Here is an 18820-nt window from a genome sequence, read left to right as displayed (position 1 = left end):
CGCTTGATGCGCTGAGGCTCCAGGAGCGGCCTCCGCCCTTCTCTTGGGGGCCCCTGCGGAGCCCGGGGCAAATTGCCCCCTTTGCCCCCCCCCTCTGGGCAGCCCTGTGTTCAGGACAGCACTTAAGCACATGCTTAAAGCTAAGCAGCCGCTGAAGTGGTGCCCCAAACAGAGATGGACATAAGCACATGATTAATTGCTTCCAAAACTGGGCTAAATTTAGCTTTTACCCTAGAAAGTGAATTATAAGTGGGCTGAAAGGGCTGCACCCTACTGACAAGTTGGGAGCCTGGCCCCTTCAGGGAACAGGGACATTTACACTCTTCAGTTTTACTCCTTCAACTTTTTACTCCCCATAACGGTCTCTTTTTGCCAGCATCCCTTTGCCCTTTGTTATTTATCAAAAGCCAATTGTCTTTGTACATGAACAAACTGCCTTGCCCAAAGAACTTACAATCCAATCCAATTTAAGGCACCTGCAAGAGCGAAGGTGGCATACTGGTTGTGGGCTGTGGTGCAGGTAGGAAGACAGTGGTAAGTGGGGGAGGAAAGGAGGGCTGCACGTTCAGCACAGGGAGGGAAGAATGGATGGAAGATAACAATGGGAACAGAGGGAGCATGGGGTTGGGCATTCAAGAGGGAGGGAAAAAGTGGGAATTCCATATGTAGTGGGACAGAAAGGAATGGGATGCTGAAGGGGAAGGGAGCTGGACAGTGAAAAAGGCAGCAAGGGACATGTGGACAGCTCTTGGCATGTTCAGCTTCCAGGCTGATCATTGTTTTGCTTGAAAAAGAAAGTGTGTCTTTTGGTCAGAAGTCTTGCTGTCTGAGATGCTCCTTCCTATGACTCTGGTGGCCAACTCATAGACTTAAGGTCAGAAGGGACCATTATGATCATCTAGTCTGACCTCCTGCACAATGCAGGCAACAGAATCTCACCCACCCACTCCTGTAACAAACCCCTAACCTATGTCTGAGTTACTGGAGTCCTCAAATTTTGGTTTAAAGACCTCAAGGTGTAGAGAATCCTCCACTGAAGTTAGCAAGGCCTTCCCTTTGTAGCACGCAGGGAGAGAAGAGAGGAACACAGGGAGCACAAAAGTAACAGATGAATAAAACAAAATTGGCAAAATTTTCACCAAATCCAACATTGTGCATTTGGGCAGAGGATTTTTGCATAGCCGGCTCAAACAACAAACTCTGTGGTTGACTCTGCAGCTGCAGGATTTATGGGCTCTGATTAAAAAAACAAGGAAAGGATAGACCCTGCATTCAATGTTAGGATTATCGAATATAAGCCTTTTAGGGCCAAGACATTCTTGTACTATCTGTCTTTACAGCATCTAACACAAGAGGGCCTCAACCTCTCTAGGTACTCTGGATAGATGCCCCTTTTGTTATTGTAGACATCCAAAAACAATAAATGAAATAAATCATCATCATCATAAGGAATGTTTGAGAGATTAGTTGTTGAGGGTGAGGTCACAAGGGAGAAGCCATGATTTTGTGCCTGGGTAAAAGTGAATTCATACCATTACAAGAATACTGCAAGGTTCTGCAGTAATGGCAAGACATCTGTGATAACACTGTTGTAAAATGTGGTGATGCTTCTGCTATAAAGTAAGTCTTTCAGGAAGTGTAGAGATGCCATGCTTCCTGTACGCTCTTCATGCAGACTTTGGTTTCCTGGGGCCCACTTCCTGCTGGGGACAGAAACAAAGAAGCCCAGGACAGGGCAGTCACAGGATACAGCTCTATAGAGCAGTAGGAAGTTTACCACCTCATTTCTGTACATAGTTCTGTTAATAACAAAGGGTTTATCTTGACACTGGTCTGCTTGTCAGTAAGATGCTACATGGTATCAGGATTGGGAGCAAATAATTAAGCAATCAATTTGCAGACACCCAGAAGGTGATAAGTAACAGTCAGCATGGATATGTCAAGAACAAATCCTGCCAAACCAATCTAATAGCTTTCTTTGACAGGGTAACAAGCTTGTGGATAGCGGGGAAGCGGTAGATGACTTCAGTAAGGCTTTTATACTCTCTCGCATGACCATCTCATAAATAAACTAAGGAAACACAACCTAGATGGAGCTACTATAAGGTGGCTGCATAACTGGTTGGAAAACCATCTCCAGAGAGTAGTTATCAGTGGTTCATAGTCATGCTGGAAGGGCATAACGAGTGGGGTCCCTCAGGGATCAGTTCTGTTCAATATTTTCATCAATGATTTAGATAATAGCATAGAAAGTACACTTATAAAGTTTGTGAAAAATACCAAACTGGGAAGGGTTACAAGTGCTTTGATCCGAACAAACTGGAGAAATGGTGTGAAGTAAATAGGATGAAATTCAATAAGGACAAATGCAAAGTACTCCACTGTTAGGAAGGAACAATCAGTTGCACACATACAAAATGGGAAATGACTGCCTAGGATGGATACTGCAGAAGGGGATCTGGGAGTCATAGTGGATCACAAGCTAAATATGACTGAACAGTGCAACACTGTTGCAAAAAGAGCAAACATTATTCTGGGATGTATTAGCAGGAGTATTGTAAGCAAGACACAAGAAGTAATTCTTCTGATCGACTCTGCACTGATTAGGCCTCAGCTGGAGTATAGTGTCCAGTTCTGGGCACCACATTTCAGAAAAGATGTGAACAAATTGAAGAAAATACAGAAAAGAACAACAAAAATGATCAAAAGGTCTAGAAAACATGAGGGAAGATTGAAAAAAGTTAGGTTTGTTTAGTCTGGAGAAGAGAAGACTGAGAGGGGACATGATCACAGTTTTCAAGTACATAAAAGATTGTTACAAGGAGGAGGGAGAAAAATTGTTCTTCTTAACCTCTGAGGATAGGACAAGAAATGGCTTCAATTGCAGCAAGGACAGTTAAGTTTGGACATTAGGAAAAACTTCCTAATTGTAGGGATGGTTAAAAACTGGAATAAATTGCCCAAAGACGTTGTGGAATCTTCACCATTGGAGATTTTTAAAACACCTGTCAGGGATGGTCTAGATCAGTGGTTCTCAACGTTTCCAGACTACTGTACCCCTTTCAGGAGTCTGATTTGTCTTGCATACTCCCAAGTTTTGCCAAGACATAAAAATCAGACATAAAAATACAAACATATCACAGCACACTGTTACTGAAAAGCTACTTACACCGTCTCATTTTACCATATAATTATAAAATAAATCAATTGGAATTGTGGCAGAGCTCTGACCTTGCTTCTGTGGGTCCTGCGCTTCTAGGCGGTTTATGCTTAGTCTCAGTGGCTCACTGTGACCCTCCACGTAGCCCTTCTCTCTCTAGGGCCAGGGTTACAGTCTACTGAGCCCTTTTCATCATAGGCTGCAAGGAGGTTGGTGAGAGAACTCCCACAGTCTCTGTTCAGCCTCCTGTCCTGACAGGGACCTGACTTCCCCTTCCAGGAGCTGTTCCTGTAGTGGTGGGTTGGGGGGAACCCGGGCCCGCCCTCTACTCCGGGTTCCAGCCCAGGGACCCTAATGGTAGCAGTTGTTGGCAGCCAACCTTTCACTGCCAGAGTTGCTACATTTCCCTGGGCCACTTCCCCACAGCTCTCCTGCTTTTCCCTTCTTCACCCTTACCTTAGGGCTCCTTTAACGATGGTTTGAGGGTGTCTTCAGTAACCAGCCCTTCAGCCGCACTTCCTCTCCTCTGGCTCCCTGACTCCCCTGCCTGACTGGAGTGAGCTCTTTTTATAGTAACAGCAGGGCCTTAATTAGAGTCAGGTGGTCACATTAACAGAATGGCCTCACCTGACTCTTTACAGGTTAATTAGAGTCAGGGGTTCTCATTAGCCTGGAGCAGCCCCTGTTCTGGTCAGTCAGGGAACAGAAAACTGTTAATCCAGTGGCCAGTATATCTGCCTTCTACTATTCTGCTGTACCCACCTGGCCTGGGTCTATCACAGAATATAAATATTGTGCTTACATTTCAGTGTAAAATATATAGAGCAGTATAAGCAAGTCACTGTCTGTGAAATTTTAGTTTGTACTGACTTTGTTAGTGCTTTTTATGTAGCCTGTTGTAAAACTAGATGAGTTGATGTACCCTTTAGAAGACCTCTAAATACCCCCAGAAATACACTTACCCCTGGTTGAGAACCACTAGTCTAGATAATATTTAGTCCTGCCATAAGTGCAGGGGAATGGACTAGTTGACTGACCTCTCAAGGTCCCTTCCAGTCCTACGATTCTATGATGGGAGAATGGAAACAATAAAACAAATCTGTGGTGGTATGCAGAGACAAGCAATCAGTCTTGGGCCTATGCATGTGTGAGATGCTTGGTTTTATTAAGAAGAAGTATACCACAGAGAGACAAAAAGATTACACCAGAACCATATATGAAAGAATGAATAGCATCATATGAAGATGTATTCACAATAAATGGGTGTCTCCCATTGACATACAAAATAGGGTTAAGAGAAAATGCAGAACCTGTGGTACATGCTACACAAAAAGTTCCACAAGCCTTAAGAAAAGGTTAGACGAGCTGCAAAACATGATAGCAAAGGATATCATTCAGAGAATAGAAAAAACAACAGATTGGGTTCATGCCTTAGTAACTGCAGAGAAAAATAAGTGGTAGACTACAGCTAGGTATTGGCCCTAAGGAACTGAACAAAAACATAAAAAAAGAGCGCACTTCCATTGGCCCACACGAAGTGAACTATTGTCTGAGATGGCAGGAGCCAAATTCTTTAGCAAATGAGATGCCTCACAGGATTTTGGCAGATCCCTCTAGACACTGAGAGCTCCAAAATCTATGCTTTCCACACATGTTTTGGCAGATACTGCTTCCTAATGCTGCCTTTCCAAATCATAGAATCATAGAAATATGTTCAGTTCCAGAAGTATTTCACTGTACAATAAGCTAGATGATAGAGGATCTAGCAGGCATGAAAGTATGCACTGATGACATAATAATTTGGGACAGCATGGCCATTGAACATCAGGAAAGACTGAGGAGCGTACTGTAAATTATGAGAGCTAATAACCTTAAGCTGAATAAGGTCAAACAGAAATATCAGACCTGGGAAAGAGATTGACTTCTAAGGGACTCTTGCCTGATGAATCAAAGATTCAAGCAGTTCTGAAAATGCCAAGAGCTGAAGATAAAAAGGGAATTCAAAGGCTGCTAGGCATATGGAATTATGTAAGCAAGTTCATACCTGACTATACACTCCCATAGCTTTCCTTAGACATCTCCTCCTGAAAGTCATTGAATAGGCCCAAGCAAACAATATGTGTTTTAATATGGCTACATGTAAATGTATACAGCTAGGAACAAAGAACATAGGCCATCCTTACGGGATGGGGGACTATATCCTGGGAAGCAGTGACTCTGAAAAAGATTTGGGGGTCATGGTGGATAATCAGCTGAACATGAGCTCCTAATGCGATGCAGTGGCCAGAAAAGCTAATGCAACCCATAGATGCATAAACAGAGGAACCTCAAGAAGAAATAAAGAGGTTATTTTACCCATGTATTTGGCACTGGTGTAACCACTGGTGGAATACTGTGTCCAGTTCTGGTGCCCACAATTCAAGACGGATGTTGATAAATTGGAGAGGATTCAGAGAAAAGCCATGAGTATGTTTAAAGGATTAGAAAACACGCCTTATAGTATCAGAGGGGTAGCCGTGTTAGTCTGGATCTGTAAAAGCAGCAAAGAGTCCTGTGGCACCTTATAGACTAACAGACATATTGGAGCATGAGCTTTTGTTGGTGAATACCCACTTCGTCACATGCATCCAACAAAGTGGGTATTCACCCACGAAAGCTCATGCTCCAATACGTCTGTTAGTCTATAAGGTGCCACAGGACTCTTTGATGCCTTATAGTGACAGATTAAAAGAGCTCAATCTGTTTAGTTTAACAAAGGTTAAGGGATGACTTGATTACAAAGCATAAGTATCTACGGGGGAACAAATATTTAGTAATGGGCTCTCCAAAAAAGCAGAGAAAGGTATAACATGATCCAATGGCTGGAAGTTGAAGCTAGACAAATTCAGATGGGAAATAAGGCATAATTTTTTGACAGTCAGGGTAATTCCATCACTGACAGTTTTTAAATCAAGATTGGATATCTTTCTATAAGATCTGCTCTAGGAATTATTTTGGGGAAGTTCTACAGCCTTTGTAATACATGAGGTCAGACTAGACTCACTAGAAGATCACAATTGTTCCTTTTGGACTTGGAATCTATGAATCTCCACAAGGTCACTAAATGGGCATGGTTGCCAGAGCATGAAAGAGAGTACAATGATTTAATGTACTTTCTGACATCAGCTCCAGTGTGGCAATTTTTTCACCCATTGAAAGACATCAAACTCTCCGCAGATGCTGCGATTGATAGTCCTGCTCCCAGCCCTCCTCAGTGTCATGGAACTGATTGGTTGCCAGCCTCCCATGTATGGCTAGGGCTACACCAGCTGCAGAGAAGATGTAGGCACAAGCAGAAAAAGAAACACTAGCTCTGGCATATGGATGGACAAAATTTCATGACTTTCTCTGTGTCGTAGCTTCAAAGCAGAAATTGATCACAAAAGATGGACCACAGTACACAAAAAGGGACTTGGAGAAGCACTACACAGATACAGTAGTATGATGATTCCTGCTGTAGGATGATTCCAAGCTGGATGCCTCTTGGGAATGGCAAACACATTCTCATGAGTATATGCTCCATCTGTCAGTGCACAGCCTGATAATCTGGAACAAGTAGTAACCATGCATATTAACATGATAAAAGTGTCACATGTTGTATCTCCAAGCATATGGGATGAAATGGAGACAGAAACAGCCAAAGATGAGATGCTTCAAGCAATAATAAAGGAGTAAAACATCACCACTTCCCACCTGCTTATTCCCACTATAAAGATGAACTTTCAGTCATCTCAGGAGTGCTTTGGAAGGAGACATGAACTGAGATTCCCACAACGATGAGAAGGAAAATACGGGAATGAATACATGAAGGGCACGATACACGAAGGGAATGAAGAGCTAGAGAAGAGCTAGAGAAGTGGTATTCTGGCCACAGCTGACTAGAGACATCGAAGAAATGGTGAGCAGGTGTTGAACAGGTCAGAAGTATAGAGATTCCCAGCAGAAAGAAATGAAGGTTACTTATCTGTATTGGGAGTTCTTTGGGATGGCTCTGCATATTCACACTTATGGGTATTGTACCAACTTGTGGTGCCTTGAGGTAGATCCCTCTTCTAGCATTGTCAGTAAGAGTGCTCTTGCGCCCCAGCCCCTCCCCTCAGCATCCAGACCTACTGAGGGCAAGGCTGTATGGGGGGGCAGGGGGAGTGCCCTTGCCAGCTCAGTTCCTTCCACTGCAAAGCCAGAGACACAATATAAGGGGTCCGACAGAGAGGGGCAGGAGGGTGGGAAGTGTGAAAATGCAGACCCATCTCAAAGAACTCCAGTTACAGGTATATAACCTTCATTTCTTCTCTGAGTGGTTATGCATATTCCCACATATAGGATAGATTGATATGCAGTGCTGAGACTAACCTGGAGGTGGGAACACAGTTCTAATTGAATAAAGATGGAAGCACTGCCTTGCCAAACCCGGTATCCACTCTAGAAGTCAAATCCAGAGCATAGTGCTTGGTGAAGGGGTGTATCAACGTCCAGATTGCGGGTCTGCAGTTCTCAGAAAAGCAAAGGAAGTCACCACAGCTCTAGTGGAATCTGGCCAAATTGAAGGAGGCACAGGAACTTTTGCTAGTGTGTAACATTCAGCAATAAATTGCTTAATCCACCAGGAAATAGTCTGGGAAGAAACTGTATGCCCCATCTTGTTCTTGGCACACAAAACAAACAGTCTAGACATTTTACAAAAGCTTTTAGTTCTGTGCAAATAATAGGCAAGAGCCTGTCTGGCATCCAATTTACAGAATACAGGTTCTCCTTTATTAAAATGTGGCTTACGGGGAAAATGTAAATTAATAGACTAATTAATGTGGAAGTCAGACACCACTTTTGGTAAGAACCAATGATCTGGTTTAAGGACTACCTTGTCCTTAGGAAAAGAAGCAAAAGGTGGATCAGCCATGAGGTTCACTCACTCTCCCAGCTTATGTAATGGCAAAAACTAAAGGTCATTTTCATAGATAAATGATTAAATGAGCACTCAGCCAATGGTTCAAATGGAGATTTCACCAACATGGTTAACACTACACTGAGGTCCCAAGTAGGTACAGGGTCTGTAAGAGGAGGGTACATATTTGATAAATCTTTCATAAACTTTTTAACTGAAGCATGAACAAACCGCCATCTACCATCAACTAAAGTATGTTATGCAGAGATGGGTGCCAAATGTACTTTTAACAATTAATTAGATAACTCTGGATTGTTTTAAATACATTGAGTATTCCAGAACAGAAGGAATGGAAACTGATAGTGGACTGTTTTCTAGAGTTAACTAGCATGTCTTGGCAGGTGCTTTCTTTAAGGTGCCACCGGACTCCTTGTTGTTTTTGTGGATACAGACTAACACGGCGCTCTCTCTGATACTTGATAGCATGATTTGCACAGGTAAAGAACATGACTACTTAAGTGCAGACAGTCAAAGTCTGGTCACCCATGCTATCAGGTGAAGGAACTGAGGGTCTGGGTCAAAGATCCTGCTCCCATCTTGGGACAGATGATCTGAAGACAGAGGGAGGTACATAAGGACTCCCCCAGACAGCTGAAAGAGATCTCTGAACCACTACTGATGTGGCCAAGCTGGGGCAATTAGTACCATCCTTGCTCTGTCCTGATGCAGCTGCCTTATTACCTTTTGTATCAAGGAAAAAGGAGGGAAGGCATACATCAGACCCTTTCTTCAGCACAGCAGGAAAGCATCTGACAAACAGACAATATCTGCTTGCTCTGGAACAGATACGGTGACACTTTCTGTTGAACTTCATCATGAACAGATCCACAATTGGTCAATACCATCTGGAAAAAATGGTCTGAACCAAATGATCCTTTAGGGACTGCTTGTGCACCTGGGAGATTTCCCTGCCAAAGCGATCTGGAACTATATTGTTTTCCTCTTCCAGATGCATTGCTACAGGCTAAATCTTGTGGCGGATACACCAATCTCACAGATTTATTGTCTCTGCATACAAGGCGGTGGAGTGGACACCCTCCTGCTTGTTGATATATTGTGGATTTATTGTCTGTTACTAAGCATGCTGCCTTCCCCTGTAGATGCAGGAGGAACGATCTGAGCATCAGGTGGGCAGGTCTCAGTTCCAATATGCTGATGTGCATTGTATCTTCCCTGGAAAGACCAGTGCCTCATAACTGTTAAGTGACTCAGAAGTGCCCCCCACCCCATCAACCATTGATTGACACATCCAAAGTCACCGCCCAGGATGGACCCAGAGGCTTGAACTGCATACCCTTGAGTACATTCATCCAGCTTGACCACTAGTCTAGAAAGGCTATAAGGTTCTGGGGCATGATGATCTGATGCCTCTGATCTGAGGCAGCTGTAGACTGTCCTGTATTGGACTGTAGATCTAGGAAATCCAAAGTGTTGCATAGGTCTCATTCTCAGATGGGCAAAGGGAGTCATGTGTGTCGTGGCTGCAATAAGCCTAATGAGACCATGGAGGAACCTTACTCTCTGTGTGGGGCAGCTTCAGTAGGCATTGTTTCATTCTGAGAAACCTGTCTCCCTACTACTGAGTCCAATATGGCACCTACAAAAGGGATCATTTGTGTAGAACAGAGAATTGACTTCAGAAGGTTGAGGAAAATCTCTAGGTCTGAGAAAAGGCTCAATAGGTCCTTATGCACACTGGCCTTCAGGAGTCAATCACCAAAGTAAGGGTAAACACGAATACCCTGCTTCCTGAGTCATGCCGCTATCATGGAGAGACACTCATAAATCCTGGGTGCCGTGGAAAGGCCAAATGGGAGCACCTTGTACTGGAAATGATGCCCAACCACCATGAATCAAAGGTACTTTTGATGTTTTTGACTAATTGCAATATGGAAATAAGCATCTTTGGGTCAAGAGTCATGAACCAATCCAGAACCATCAGTGAAGGGATCCTGGAGGCCAGGGTCAGCATATGGAACCAAAAACTTCCAAATATACTTGTTTAATTCTCTCAATCTAATATCAGCCAAACCCCACACATCCTTCTTTTGCACTAGAAAATATCAGGAGTAAAAACAATGACCCCTCGGGAAAGTTGGAACTTCCTTGACTCTTCCTATCAGAAGCCACTTCTCTACTTCTGCCAGAGGAATTGCCTCATGAGTGGGGTCCCTGAAGAGGGACAGGTAGGGGAATTGAGGGGAGGCAATCTTTTGAATTTTATGGCGCAGCCCTTTTCCACAATCTCTAAGACCCATTGATGAGATGTAATCTGCCTCCATATATTGATGAAGTGGGCTAGCTTGTCTCCAAAGGAATGGGCAGAAAGGTGCTGGTTGTCTGGATCCAGACTTGCGATTGTTTTGTCAAAACTGAGGCTTGGTGTTTTGGAATGAGGAATGATAAGGAAGAGAACTATTAGGGTTTGGATCCCTCTTTGAAAGGCCTCCTCCTGTAATGACTCTGAGGTGGCAGGTTGTTGATATTGTTGATGTCTTTGACTGGAAGAGAAGTGGGACATTGAAGGCTGAAGGTAGTGCTGCTTCTGATACCCTAAGGAGGAAGTAGAGGGCCTCCTTCGAGTAGAAGAGATCAACCACAGAGATCGGGCTGTTGATCTCATGTTCTTGAGTTTAAGAACTCATCAGTTTTTTCACTAAAAAGATCTTCCCCTTTAAAGTGTCCATAGCTAATGAGGAGAACTGAAGCCAGGTTTGCCTCTGGATGGTCACCAATGCTCTGGCAACAGAGTCCAAAGCATCCAAAGGAGGCCCTGAAGAAATGTTTAGCTGCTTTCTGATCCTCCAGTAGATGATGTTTGCCAACCTTCTCCTATCAGCAGGTATGTTTTGGAGGAAGGACAACATTTTCTCCTATAGATGGAATTGATAACAGGCCATGACTACCCATTAATTTGCTACCCTCATACTGAGTATGAGGATGAGAACACCTTTCTCCCAAGAAATCCATCTTTCCCCTTTCTTTATCACCTGCGGTGGGGTGGAATTCTCTGATTCTTGCCCTTTTGCTGGCATCAGCCACCACCAGCGAGTCAGGCATGGAGGTAGGGTATGGAAGTGGGGGAACCTTTCAGAAGGTATCTGATACAATTTGTTCTCATTCCAAGAGATTGGTTGACAAGAGGCAGGGCTGGACCATACTGCTTTGGCCAGCTGTAATAACCCATCCATGATGGAAAGTGTCTTGGCTTCAGCAACTAATATATAAAATATCAGATGGGAAGTCTCTTCCACTGATATTGCAGGGAGATTCAAGATGGATATAATCGATCCACCAGATCCTGGAACTCCATAGCATGCTTGGAAAAGGGGGAGGCTGTTGCCACTCCCATATGTTTGTCAGTCAGCAGCTCAAGCTCGAGGTCAGTTTCTCAACAGCTCAGAAAGAGGGGCTCTCTCTTCATACTCCTCCCTGGACAGTGCTATAATGTATATATTAACCAGCCGATGGGGGAGAGGCAGACAGTTAAACAAGGAAATGTATGGCTGTTCCAGGGTTGCGTGGTGAGCAGTTGGCAACTGTGGAAAGTGAGGATCTGTGGAGCTATTGCCAAGTTATATGCACATTCCCTGAATAAAAATATTATTAATGCTCTAGGAAGTTTGAGTACATCTGGTTTACACTACAACCTATGGTGATGAGGTGGAGCTGAACTTAAGAATGAAAAAAGAGGAAAAGAAATATGTCTGGGAAGTTATCTGTAAGTAAGGCCTAAAAACTCTTACAGACAGGGTAAATGGCTCCAACATTTGGGACTAGTTCACCATTTAATTCACAACACCAAACTTGGGAAGAATATTATCTTATTTTTCCAATGCTAATGATGTTACAGGTGAAGGTCAGAAGAAAGCTATCATAAACAGCAGTGTAGAGGCCAAGACTTACAGTTTTATGAGGGACCTTTTAACCTCTGAAAAGTCTGGAGATAAAACTTTTAATGAGCTAGTCAATCTGTTAAAAAAACATTTCAATCCAACACCCAGTGGAATAGTAGAATGATTTAAGTTTAATTCCCGGTCAAGGAAATCTGGGGAGACAGTAGGAGGATTTGTGGGAGAACTGAGGACGTTCTCTCAAGATCATAATTATGGTGTGACTCTGACACAAATGCTAAGAGACAGATTAATTTGTGGCATTAATGATGACAAAATGCAAAGGAAATTACTGTCTGAACCACAGTTAACATTTGAAACAGCTCTGAAATTGGCCCAGGCTATGGAATCTGTAAATAAAAATGTACAGGATTTACAAACACAAGCCACAGGAGTTGGGATGATGAAAACAGCATGCAGGAAACACAAGGTATTATACACAAAATTGCAAGGCAATCTAGGAAACGGATCCAATCCATTAGTAGAGAGTATTATTGATGTGCATTCAATCACACCCCAATGTTCTGCAGATTTAAAAATGTCACTTTTGTAGATTGACTGGGCACATTCTAATAGTGTATTGAAACCAAACCAAGAAATCAGACACACAAAACCATGATACAATGCCATAGCCAAGCTACCTTTCACGTATGTGAGGAGGACAACAGTATATTAAAAAAAAAAAAGAGAGAGGAAGTAGCTTATGCTATCTACAGTACAACTGATCTTCTTTGAGAAGATCATTGATTTTTCAGACAAAGGAAATGCAGTAGCTCTAATCTATCTGGATTTCAGTAAGGCATTTGATACAGTTCCACATGGGAAATTAATTAAATTGGAGAAGATGGGGATTAATATGAGAATTGAAAGGTGGTTAAGGAACTGATTAAAAGGGAGACCACAACTGGTTATACTGAAAGGTGAACTGTTAGGCTGGAGGGAGGTTACTAGTGGAGTTCCTCAGGGATTAGTCTTGGGACGAATCTTATTTAACATTTTTGCCAATATGGAGGAGGACCGGAATATTATACAAGAATATCTGAATGACCTTGAAAACTGGAGTAATAGAAATGGGATGAAATTTAATAGTGCAAAGTGCAAGGTCATGCACTTAGGGACTAACAATAAGAATTTTTGCTATGACCTGCTGACTGATCAGTTGGAAATTACAAAAAAGGAGAAAGACCTGGGTGTATTGGTTGATCATAAGATGACTGAGAGCTGCCAATGTGATGTGGCTATGCAAAAGGCTAATGCAGTCCTAGGATGCATCAGATGAGATATTTCCAGTAGAGATAGAGAAGTGTTAGTATCATTGTACAAGGCACTGGTGAAACCTCATCTGGGATACTGTGTGCAATTCTTGTCTCCCATGTTTAAGAAAGATGAATTCAAACAAACAGTTGCAGAGAAGGGCACTAGGATGATCCAAGGAATGGAAAACCTACCTTATTAGAGGAGACTCAAAGAGCTTGGCTTGTTTAGTCTAACCATAAGAAGGCTGAGGGGAGATACAGTTGCTCTCTATAAATACATCAGAGGGATAAAAACTTAAATAACTCCTCTTCCTCACTGGTAAAGTGCCAGTGTGGATACAAGAACAAATGGGTATAAACTGGCCATCAACAAGTTTAGGCTTGAAATTAGGTGAAGGTTTCTAACCATTGGAGGAGTGAAATTCTGGAACAGCCTTCCAAGGGGTGCAGTGGGGGGCAAAAAACCTAACTCACTTCAAGACTGAGCTTGATAAGTTCATGGAGGGAATGCTTTGACAAGACTGGCTACAATGGCATGTAGCTGATCTGTGACTGCTAGCAGCAAATATCTCCAATGGCTGGTGATGTTGACACTAGATGGGGACGGCTCTGACTTACTACAGTGAATTCATTCCCAGGTGGGTCTTGCCCACATGCTCAGGGTTTAATTGATCACCTTACTTGGGGTCAGGAAGTAATTTTCCCCCAGGTCAGATTAGCAGAGACCCTGGGGGGTTTCTCTTTCCTCTGCAGCATGGGGCATGGGTCACTTGCAGGTTTAAATTAGTATAAGTGGTGGAGTCTCTGTAACTTGACGTCTTTAAATCATAATTTGAGGACTTCAGTAACTCCACCAGAGGTTATGGGTCTATTACAGGAGTGTGTGGGTGAGGTTCTGAGGTCTGCAATGTGCAGGAGGTCAGAGCAGATGATCATGATGGTCCCTTCTGGCCTTAAAGTCTATGAGTCAATCATCAAATGGGTTAGCTGAATGGGCAATTCAGTCATTTAAAGAGAGTATTAAAAGAATACCTGGAGGTACTACAAATATGAAAGTGTTTTGTTACCTGTTTAATTGTCAGATAACACCACAATCAAGCACAGTTCTGTCCCCAGCAGAGATCTTAATAGGAAGAAAACTAAGGGCAAGGTTATACCTTATGCCTCCATACTTAATGGCAAAAATACAAGGCGGGGGGGGAAACAGGAGCAAAAGCATCAACATGACAAACATGCTAAAGAATGTAGTTTTATTGTCGAAGAATCTTTTAATACTAAAAAACTTGGTCTGGTTTCAATTGGATGCCAGCAACCATTCAAGATATTACAGGACCAGTCTCCTACACAGTAATTCTGGAGGATAGTAAGGTTGTGCTCTGACTTGTGAATAAGCTAAGGAAAAAGGATTGTGGTTAACTCTGGAGACATTAGTACAGCAGCAATGGAATTGCCACCTGAGAATGCCTAATTAGGTTCATTATCAGTTTCTGGAAGTCTGGAGGGACAGTATTCAGACAGACTCTTGGACAGAATGTTCAAGTTACCACATCACAGAATAACAATTTTGAACCAAAAGTTGATCCGAAAAATGCAACATTGGTGTCAGTAGTACCTGTTGCAGAGGCTGAACTGAGGCATTCTATATGGGAGAAGTGTCCACCTACCTATTTTAAAAGACTATACGGTGCATCAGTGACTGAGTTCCTATTTATTTTATTTATTTATTATTTGCAATTTGAAATTCATTATTGTTGATTTTGTTAAGTTGTGTAGTAAATATTTAAAAGGGGGAAATGTTATAATGTGCATAATAAACCAGCCACTAAGAGGAAAGGCAGACAGTTAAACAAGGAAATGTGTGGCTGTTCTAGGGTAGTGTGGTGCGTTATTGGCAACTGTGGAAAGTGGCAGTCTGAGGTGCTATTGCCAAGGTATATGTTTGTTGCCTGAGTAAAAAGAGTGTTAATACTCTAAGAAGTTGGAGACTGTCTTGTTTACCCTACAAGAAACAGAGTATCTGGTGCCATTGTCTGTAGTGTCACTGAATCCAAAGGGATCGGCTCCGAGTATCTTTGGGCTCTCGTATTCTTTGCAGATGACATATCTCTCCATCCTAATGCAGTTTAACTGAAGACTCCTGAGATGGCCCCCAAACTGCCATGGTTCCCAGGACTGCCAGTCTCCCTAACAAACTGGATTTGGGAATGTACCAGAAGGGGGTGGAATGAACCTTGCTTCATGTCTTTGCTTTCTTTCTCTATCCTCCTCTCCTGAAAAGGATCCAGATCTGAGGAAAGAGGATATAGGAGATAGCAACAAATCTGAAGGTGAGAATGGAGATCCCACTATTTGTGGAGACCAAGACAGAGTCCTAGAAGGAGGCAGCAAGAAGTGTTCTGGGAAAGATCTAGAAATGGGATCTGGTCTCTTCTTCCCAGCAGGAGACAATGAAGGAGACCCTGGAACTGAAGGCTCCTGCTTTCTTTTATATGCTGTATGCTTCACACCTGGATCCAAGAGATGTCCCAGAGCCAAAAACTGGGCTTGGGCTGTCATAATGACAAAACTCTCTGGAACCAACATAGAGGTTGTTTCAGGAAACGACAGCACGTCCAAAGGTTTGAATATCATTGGATCTGAAGATACATGTGAATGAATCTCCTTCATTACTGCAACTGAAAGAGCAGGTCTCCGCTTAAGAGCAGTAGAAGTCCTATCCAAATCGTACAGATCCAAGAGTTCTGATGTGCGGTAACTGGCACTGCCAATATTGGCCATCTTGTTCCTATGTTTTTTTTTCCTTCGTGCAGCCGCATCCAAGTCTGAAGGTGCTTGTGGCCCTTGTTCAGAGGCACTGCATGTATCCATCTTCCAGGATCTGGAAGAAGCAGTTAGAACTGACCTTAGTCCTGCAATGGCAGGAGTGAATCAGGATTAGATCACTCTGAGGCATGTGGTGTGGCACCAATGATGGCTGAACTGGTCCTCGACCTTTCTTCTGGAAATGGGGTGGTGGGATCTGATTACGAGACCCTTGGCTCAGACATATATTGCCTTGTGGATTTGACTGAGGGAAATGAAGGAGCCACATCCAGCACTGACAGGGGATGTGGCTTCTTGGAACCCTGCAGTTGACTGGAACCAACTGAGGCTACTAGGGCCAAGGCTGACATTTTAAAACTTGGAACCAAAGTCTGAACGGGTGCAGAGGGTCTAGCCTCAAGGGCTTGCTTGAGCAAAAGGAGCTGCAAATGAGTTTCCCTATCCTCATGGGCTCTGAGGGGTGGAGGTCCAACAGATCGAACACCCAGACAGTGAGTGGCCTTCTTCCAGACACTTCAGGAAGTGCATGTGGTTGTCTGATCCTGGGAAGACAGCTGGCAAGAAGTGCAGTTCTTAAACCCAGAAGTTCTGGTTTGTTCGGTTCCACCATACCCCGGAACTGGGGAAATAATAAAACTGCTCACTGACTAACTATATAAACTAACACTGATTGTAGATGTGCAGACTCACCCTTGTGGCGCCTCCCGCTGATGACTTCTGGGAATTAGCTTGTTCCAGCTCCAGGGCGCCCTCTGCAGGCCAGTGATCTGCCTGTCCTCTGGCCCCGTGTCCCTCCCTGGACCCCGGTGCCTGGGGTGCTGCCCCCTAGCAGTAACCCCTTTCTTTTGGGTCTCCCCCTCCCAGGGGAACCCCCGCCCTCTATCCCCACCTCACCTCAGTATATGGCTACTACCAGGCACTGTCTAGCCCCCGTGCCCTGGGGCAGACTGCAGTATCAGCCTACTCACCACTAGCAAGGTTAGGTTTGGACCTGCTGCCCTTTGCCTACCCCTGGGCTGCCCTCTGCAACCCCCAGTACCTATTGCCTTCTACTAGGCTGCAGCCTGGGGCTTTCCAGGCTGGAGCTCCCCAGCTCCTCTGCCTTTCCCCAGCCCTGCTCCACTCAGGTACCCTGCCTCTAGCTCCCTGCAGCCAGGCCCTTCTCCCTCTACAGGCAGAAGGAGACTGTTTGAGCTCCTGGCTCACAGCCTTTTTATACAGGCCAGCTGTGGCCTGACTGGGGCATGGCCCAGCTGCAGCCACTTCCCAATCAGCTCAGCTTAGCAGCTCCCAGCCCCAACCTTCCCCCAGGGCTGTTTTAAGCCCTTCAGAGCAGGAGCAGGAGCAGGGTAACCACCCTGCTACACTGATTCACTAGCTAGAAGCATACAAAACTCCATCTTTGAAGAAAAAACTAGAGGGGTTCACATCTGTTCTGGCATGTGCTTGGAAGGAACTGAGATGGAGAAAGAGCTCCACCCCTATATAGTCTCATCCTCAGTGCATCAATATGCTGAGGGGAGAGGCTGGGGTGCAAGAACGCTCTAGCTGAACCTGCTAAAATAGGGTTCTACTATAAGACACCACAAGTGGCACAGCACCCATAAGTAGGAACATACAGACTCACTCAAAGAACCACCATTGGTACCACACAAACAACTTATAATTCAGCAGGACACAGTCGGAGTAGACTTGTTCACCGTGGGAAGACATGACCACCTGGATAGAATGGACAACTTTACCGGTTTCCGAGAAGTAGTCACACTTGAAGATATCACAGCAGCAACAGTTGTTGAGCACATTAAATCTGTATTTGTGCATAATGGAATTCCAAGAACAGTAAAAACTAACAACAGACCACAGTTCAAGACAAGGGAATTCTTGGACTTTGTTAAGATGTACAACTTTCATTGTGAGACATCTAGTCCCAGATTTCTTCAAGATAATGGATTAGCTGCATGTGGAGAACTTGCTCAGAAAAGCAATTGATACAAGAGATGTATATTTAGCACTGCTCAACTATAGAGCTACATCACTGTAATGTGGAAAGTCACCTGCTAAAATCTTCTACAATGGACATATAAATACTCAATTACTAGATATTGGACAAAAACAAAGGATGACTGAGGAATATGTGATTGTAGCGGTGTCCCTGCTGGGCCCACCTGGCTCCTGCCCCCTCTGAGAAAGTCACTCAGAGTCGTTTGTTGCAGTGCTCACCTGATGCTTTATTTTACAAGTAGTGTTCCCACCACTGTTTCACCACAATACACACAATCCCTTTCTGCTTGTCTACCAGCAGGAGAGAGGGGACAAGCAACTTCTCCCTTAGTGCAGCTTCCCCTCTTCCCAGCTCCTCCCGGCTTCCTTCCCCTGGGGCTTTTATCCAGCCCCAGCCTGATGAGGCAGCAGCTGTTCCAGCTTCCCCAATCAGGGCCAGGTGATCTACTCAGCTCTAATTCACCTCCCTTAATTGGAACTGGAGTGACAGAGGGTTGGCTAAGCAGCTTTCTGCTTAGCACCCTGTCACAATGAGGAAAAGACTGGGAAAGTACAGTCAGATGAAATATTACAATAAAAGAGCAAGACCTTTCCACAGATAGAAAACAAAGACTAAGTGAGAAATTGGCAAGATGGGCACTGGCCAGTCAAGGCTACCATGATCAAAGAAGAGTCACTTCACTCATAGCCAGCAATCACAGATGAA

The 18820-nt window shown here is 43.9% G+C and overlaps 1 protein-coding gene across 2 annotated transcripts in view; it reads left to right on the top strand.

Annotated features, from left to right (window-relative positions):
- WNT7B (Wnt family member 7B) overlaps positions 1 to 18820 on the top strand; it is a 139897-nt gene that overhangs the window by 24065 nt on the left and 97012 nt on the right. The gene's annotated exons all lie outside the window — the stretch shown is intronic.

Source organism: Mauremys mutica, chromosome 1 (genome assembly GCF_020497125.1).
Source record: "Mauremys mutica isolate MM-2020 ecotype Southern chromosome 1, ASM2049712v1, whole genome shotgun sequence".
Taxonomy (NCBI): domain Eukaryota; kingdom Metazoa; phylum Chordata; order Testudines; family Geoemydidae; genus Mauremys; species Mauremys mutica.
Note: the sequence above shows the minus strand (reverse complement) of the source record. Positions and strands in the feature narration are given on the sequence as shown.